General features: G+C 40.0%; 1 pseudogene; it reads left to right on the top strand.

Annotated features, from left to right (window-relative positions):
• Positions 1-335: 335 nt before the first annotated feature.
• On the top strand, positions 336-1,367 carry LOC114623981 (annotated as a pseudogene).
• Positions 1,368-7,603: the final 6,236 nt, after the last annotated feature.

Genomic DNA, 7,603 nt, shown 5'->3' with positions numbered 1-7,603 from the left:
TGCTATTTACTGTATCAGGCAAAAGGCATAACTGAGACATAATTATGCTTAATATTTTAAGTGGAGATTCCATAGAGAAGCAGAACAGTTGATTTGTGGTTTTTTGCAAACACAAACAAACTATCAAAAGCAATGAGACTGAGGAGAGTCAAGAACATAATATGGCAACTAAGCATTAAGGTGAATGAGAGAGGGAGGCGCTGCTGGTTGGTGCTGGGGCCCGAGGTGGGGACGCGCGCCAGAAAGCGGAAAGAGGCTGTCGGGATCAAGCGAGCGACTGAAGCACAACCCACCTACGCCGCCGCAGCCGCTGAGGGCCCGCACGGACCCTCTGCCTCTGTATAGAATGAGCCAAGGAGACTCGAACCCAGCAGCTATTCCACATGTAGCAGAAGATATTCAAAGAGACGACAGGTGGATGTCTCAGCATAATAGGTTTGTTCTGGATTGTAAAGACAAAGAGCCGGATGTGCTGTTTATGGGAGACTCCATGGTACAGTTAATGCAGCAGTACGAGATATGGCGGGAGCTGTTTTCCCTACTTCATGCTCTTAATTTTGGAATTGGGGGAGACACGACACGACACGTTTTATGGAGACTAAAGAACGGAGAGCTGGAGAACATTAAGCCTAAGGAAGTGTGTCAGGGCGCAGCTCATGAAGAATGGTAGAAGATCACAGCTTGCGTGCCCAGTGATGGCTGCTTGATCTTCATTGAGGAAAATGCTGAAGTTCTGGTTGCTGGATTTGGTCGGAAAAGTCATACTGTCATTGTTGTCTGGGTAGGAACAAACAACCATGAAAATACAGCAGAAGAAGTAGCAGGTGGGATTGAAGCTATTGTACAACTTATAAACACGCGGCAGCCACAGGCCAAGATCATTGTACTGGGTCTGTTACCTCGAGGTGAGAAGTCCAACCCTTTAAGACAAAAGAATGCCAAGGTGAACCAGCTTCTCAAGGTTTCCCTGCCGAGGCTTGCCAATGTGCAGCTCCTGGATATAGAATCTTCGTGCACTCGGACGGTGCCATTTCCTGCCACGACATGTTTGATTTTCTTCATCTCACGGGAGGGGGCTATGCAAAGATCTGGAAACCCCTCCATGAACTGATCATGTAGTTGCTGGAGGAAACACCAGAGGAGAAGCAAACCACCATTGCTTGACTGGCCCCATCAGTGTTAACAGCATCCCAGCTTCCTCAGCTCAGTTAGACCACTGGCACTACAGAATCCTTTCTTAAGGCACTTTGCATTGTACAATGTTCCTGGATGCTTGTATGTTTGAAGGGGAGGAGGGATTTAAATTGGTCCTGTATATAAAGGTTTGTTTGAGAGAGGAGAAAAATTAGCCAAGGAAGATTCATTTGAAACTAGAAGGGGACTTTTTAGTTGTTTATGACACATTTGTAGGATTATCACTGTTTTTCCTAGGACAACATCAAGCAAGAGTCCAATATGAATAGTCTGTTCTTAGCCCTTTTTTCTGTGGATTATGTCATGTGTGATAATTATCACATCTACTTGGCTTTAAACTTATTTTTGGTCCAATTTTAAGGTTCATAAGTTAGTATGTTGTGTTATTTTGTTTGATTCATGTATCCTCAGTATTTTTATTAACATATAGCATCAGATTAAACATGCTTGTCACTCCAATATGGGAGATGCTATAGTTACCAGTGAGTTTGTTCCTCTCAATCTTAAGCAGTGAAAACAAGGTCTGGGGACTGTGGGATACTGTTTTTATTGCTGCTGATTATTATGTCTGTAACAGAGCCGTGCATGCAGCCTTTCCTCCGCTCCCCTTCGTCTCCTCACAGGTGGGTTATTTACATTGCAAACTTTTAACTCATTTTTGATCTAGGACTTGCACTGCTGTCAGGACGATCTTACTAATGTATAACTCATTCTGTGTGCTGTTCTGTGATGTAGGGTCTGTGTAATGTTAATCATCCAGAGTTCTGCGTGTCACCCCCCAACCTGTTGTTTTTCTCTGTTTTGGGTGTAGGAGGTCAGGGGTGGGGGGGTCAGAATTGTTTCCCATTCCATAATGCCTGATGTTATTTCAAGTTTTATATTATCTTAAGGTGTATATGTTTGTTTTCGTTTTATATATATTATATATAAATAGATATATTTTACAGTACTGGAATCCAACCCAGGGCCCTGCACATATTAAGCAAGTGCTCTGCCATTGAGGTAATCTCTAGACATGTTTGTTTGCTTGTTTGTTTGTTTCTTTAATTGGTTTAATTCTTAAATTCTATCAGTAAAAAAAATGTTTTTTCCCATGGGAAACAATGAAGCTGCTCTTACAATAATAATAAAAAAAAGGTGAATGAGAGAATCACAGACAGTATGGCTAAGGTACCACATCTGCCACTTGGGATGCTACTGAAAGTTTGAAGGATGAAGGAGAGTGCTATGGTGAAAAAAATGATTCACAATATGAATTTTCAAAATGTGGCAAAGCAATAGGGAGGATATTAGCAGATTAGCATATCCAAAGACTTTCTAGGTCTGTGAGATGAATCTGGAATGACACATCTTTAATCTCCCTGGCTTGAATACAGACAATGCCTTTTGCCACACATTTAATCTTAAACAATGAAGATAAAGTTAGTTTGTAGAGGAAGGAATCATGTTTGAAAGTGATCTCTAATTGAGGGGCAGACAAAGTGAAGAATCAGAGAAAGATTTGTCAGAATGAATTAGAGATTTGTATGCCCAACTCAAGAGAAGAGACAAGAAAGGGAAGCTACTTAAGAACATTCATAGTGAGTCAAAAGGGCAGTTTAGTGAGCACAGGCCAGGAAAAACAGTGGAGTTCAGTTGGGTTCAGTTCAGTGTTGTCAGTGCAGTTTATTTTGTGGAATTCAGAGTCAGTTTGCCCAAGCAAAGCAATTCAGTGAAAAGCCAGCTTGAATCAGTCAACATGGAGAAGAGTTTTGAGCCAGAACAGCTGAATTGAATCATTCAGCCAGAGTTCAGAAAGAATTCCAAAGGGTAAAATTGAGGAGAAGGTAAGAAGTTTAAGTTTATAGAGACCAAAAGTATGTCAAGGAGAATTTGAGGTCACTTGAGAGAAAAGACTATGACATGGGTAGAGAAATCCGGAAGCAAGAAGCAGTGGTAAATGAAGGTTTAAAGAGAATGAGGTAGTAGATGTCGCCATGACCTAGAAAGCTAATTCAGCAGCAAGCCTTCAAGATGACAATTACATCTAGTGAATGTTCCTCTCACAGGTTTTTAAATAGCAATTTAGGCCAATGCAAAATAATTGAGGATATAAATTTGGTCAGGGATTTGAAACCATGATATAGCAAAATGAAGTTCATGGAATTCAATGTTATATTTTGAGTAATGCAAGACAGACAGGAGAGAACAAAATTTTTCTTGTCTGAATCTTAGTGATTTGGGGGCTAAAAGTAGTAGTTCAGCACAGATTCAAGAGGAATGGGATGTAAATGATGAACTTGCCTCTTTGATGCTATTTTTTAAGCTCACATGCCAAGATCCTCCTGGAGCTTGAGATACTACACAGCTATGCTGAGGCCATGCCTTAACAAGGTCTACGTGGAACAAACATCATCTTGGAAGCTGGAACACAGATTTTAGAAAGTCCAGATGCTCTGCCAGTAGGAGCATATTGTAGGAGAATTCACATTTTATGTTTAATTGACACACAATGGTAGCAAATGACAATTTGCATTCTTGTGGCAAAGCCAGGCCACTGATGATTTGGAGACAATAGCTTGGGATCTCTATCTGGCCACATGGAGTCATTGCCCATACAAATGAGGGCAAATGCAGCCGCCCATTTTTTTTTATCTCCCTTATTTTTTTTTGTGTGCCTAATAATATCTCCTTTCAGATTCTAAGCAGGGTTTATTTACTTTTTCGTTGTTTCTTTCTTGATTATGGCATGTTATGTAGCATCACAACCTCTTTTCCAGCTGCAGCCAAATCAAAGCTGAGTTAATCAAGTAGGTAGTTTACATGCAGACTTGTAAAATAAATTGAAGGAAGCAAACAAACAAAAAATAATGCAATACATCTATCAGGATTTGAAGACATTATTTTTCTCAAGCTTGAATGAGCTGGCACTGCACTTTTTAATAATTTTTTAGAAAGTACTAAGAACAGTGACAGCAAGATATAGGCAAAAACAAAACTTATAGGAAAAATTTCCAATGTGTGTATGTTTGTGTGTGTGTGTGTGTATATTGTATATATATATATGTATATTTATGCATATGTATGTATATATGTGTGTGTATGAGTCTATTATACTTAAAATGATCATTCTCATTTAATTATGTTTATATCATACCACATACTTGAGAGAGAATATTTGCTTTTCACAGTGGTACCACCTGGAATGACTCAGTTGTTCTAATAGATTCAAATCATCTTGCTCTTGAGCTGGTCTTGAGCTGTGTAGTCATTCAGTTGTTTGTCATCTTTTCTTATATTAGAATATGCAGTTAATAATGTGGACCCCATTTATATATGATATAATACTATATGCAATATATGCACATATACAACATACACATATACAACATACGTGCATATAATATATAATATATTATAATATATGTATATTATATAATATATAATGTGTGTATAATATGTGTATGAATTTTTAAGGAGTAAGGATGAGAAAGCTCTTTTATTTTCTACAGTGATAACAAATTGTTCACACCTTACCTATCCCCCACCCCATGCCTAGCAACATCTCCTTTCATAGTGCCACTCAGGAGACCTCTTGACTTTCCTGTATCTGCATATTTGTAGTTATGGGAACCAGAGTTGAGCTTTTACAGCTGACTGGGTCTAGCTGCTAGCATCATCTCAGACTATCCACCATCTGCTTTGAAGCATGCCATTTGCCTTTGCATTTTTAGTGCTATTATTTCCTTGTCGTATTTGGGATGATGACTCAATTTCAGTCACTTTTAGAGATGATGGTTTTCTCTGACTCACATTGCGATTATGTGCATTACCATGAGCTGACATCTCCTGCCAGGTGTCCTAAGCCTTATCTCATGCTTCAGAAGAAGGAGGAGTGGCCTGGTAGTATCTCTCGCCATCAGATGCAGTCTAGGATGACTTCCTTCCCCCAGGGATTTCTTTTATAGGAAATTGATCATTCCCTTAATGCCTTCCCTCCAGACCTTTTTGTCTAGAAAAAGGCAAAAGTTTCCTATTTGCTTTTATCATGACTCTTGACTTCTTTCTGTAATCTTATAGAAGTATGGAAAATGAGTCAATATTGAGAGTCAGCAATACTTGGTTTATATCCTAAAATACTAAAAATTCCTTGTCATAATCATCTTTCTCATTTGTTAAGTGGGGAAAAAGAATATTTTCTTTTATTTTCAGAATGATTTATTTATTTTTCACTTTATATGGATGATTGTTTTGTCTGAATGTATATATGCACAACATGTGCATTCCTGATGTCCAGAGAGACCTGAGCCTTCCATCCCTGGACACTGAGAAACAGATGGTTGTGAATCTTCATGTAGGTGCTGGAAACTGTATTTGGGTTTTGTTCAAGAAGGGCAAGTACTCTTAACTGATGACCCATCTCTTCAGGTTCAAAAAAAGGATTTTAGGCTAGGTTACCTTGAATACTCTTCCTGAATCACTATGCTCTTTGAAAAATAATATTACTAAGATTTAAGTGTTTTGGTATCTAATATGGGCAGTTTTGTTTAAAATTGTTTTTGTATCTCCATTTTAAGCTGTAGTTACTCCATCCTAGAATCTCAGAATTGGAATGACAATTAAAAATCATAGAGATCTAATACAAACTCAATGTATGTGTGGGAAAAAAGTGCGCAGCGGGTGGTCCCGGGCCCACGGTCACTCTCAGGGGTGGAGGGGGTGGGGGGCAGCGGCTGAGTCCTGGAGGCTTTCCACATTGGTGGGTCCCACAAACAGGAAAAGGGTCAGGGGCAGAATCCCCAGACTGGGGGGTGGGTCCCAATAACTCGAGAAAGTCCAATGTTCCAAGAAGTTTATTGTTCACAGCATGATAGGTGGATCTGGATGTGCGTCCCCCCCACACACAAAAGCCAGGGGGAGCTGGCTTAACTAAGGAGGGGAAAAGAGGAGGGACTGGGGAGTAATAACTTAATTGAGCTATGCCCCCTGGCCTTTAGGTAACTCATGAATCCGTAAATCTCTCGAGGCTGAAGCCTGTTAGTCATGCCCTCTACCTGTAGGTGTGAGTGGTGATGCAAACCCTCTCTGGGAGGAGCTACTCTGAGCCAAAGGTGTCTGCAAGGCGCAGGTTAAAGGGGATGTAGACCATATGCAGAAGTCTGGAATCCAGGGGCATAGGGAGATAGGTGCCATCCCTCACAGGCCATGATCACCTGTTGGGTCTCTGGCTATCTCAAACTCAATGCTCTACCTGGGAGACAAAATCATCCCTTCACAGCCCTACATGTATGAACCACATCTAACATATCTAACAATGTATTGCAAGATATGTGATTACATTGTGAACCCTGAGATTGTGTCATTTACTGAAGAAAGCCTGCTTCTAGTTGTATGGATTAGCCCTTGCACACACCTTTAGTCCAAGAGCTTTCTGTTTATTGTAAAAAGAATTAAGTAAAGTCAACCATAGGTCAAGAGGTGAAGGAGGTTAACTAGTGAGTAAGGCGTGAACACAGGAAAAAGACATAGAGAGTAAGAAGGAGTCAGGAGAAGAATAGAGAGATGCACAGGAGGTAGAACGGAGGGACTTTGAGTTGAAAAGGTTTTTGAGAGCATTTTTTTTTCCTTTGGGAGGACAGTTGAAGAGGAAGGCCAGCTGAGTGCTTTCCATGCTTCTAGCAGTCTTTCACCCCGGCACCTGGCTCCTGAGTCTTTTTATGTAAAATAGAATGTTTGAGACTTTGTTATAAAGAGCAACAACAAACAACAACAAAACAAAACAGCAAACAAGCGTCTATCAGCCACATTTAAAAACTCCTGTTAATAAACATATTACTTTAAGTTAATCTTTTCCATTATTTAGAAAATTTGACTCTTTGTCAAGGTTTTCAAACAAAATCAAACTACATTTTTTTATTTTTAATTTATGATGCATTAATTTATTCTCATTATTTTCTTTCGTATATGTGCACCATGTAAGCCTTGATCACAAATGGGGTTCACTGTAGCAATCACACATGATTGTTAAATGTTCCAGTTTCATTATTACAAGGGGAGTATGAACATTGACTGGAAAAAGTTTGAGGAGAACATTTTCATTATGAGATGAGGGACTTTTCCTACAACAGTGACCTCTGTTCATACATATACATACATATATACACACACACACACACACACACACACACGCACACAGACACACACACACACACATACACACACACACACACACAGACACACACACACACACACAGACACACACACACACACATACACACACACACACACGCACACACGCACACGCACACACGCACACACACACACACACACACACAGACACACACACACACACACACACACAGACACACACACACACACGCACACACACACACACACGCACACACACACGCACACACGCACACACACACAC

Source organism: Grammomys surdaster, unplaced genomic scaffold, assembly GCF_004785775.1.
Source record: "Grammomys surdaster isolate TR1022 unplaced genomic scaffold, NIH_TR_1.0 203, whole genome shotgun sequence".
Classification (NCBI taxonomy): Eukaryota; Metazoa; Chordata; class Mammalia; order Rodentia; family Muridae; genus Grammomys; species Grammomys surdaster.
The sequence above is the reverse complement of the archived record's forward strand: the minus strand, read 5'-3'. Positions and strand labels throughout refer to the sequence as shown.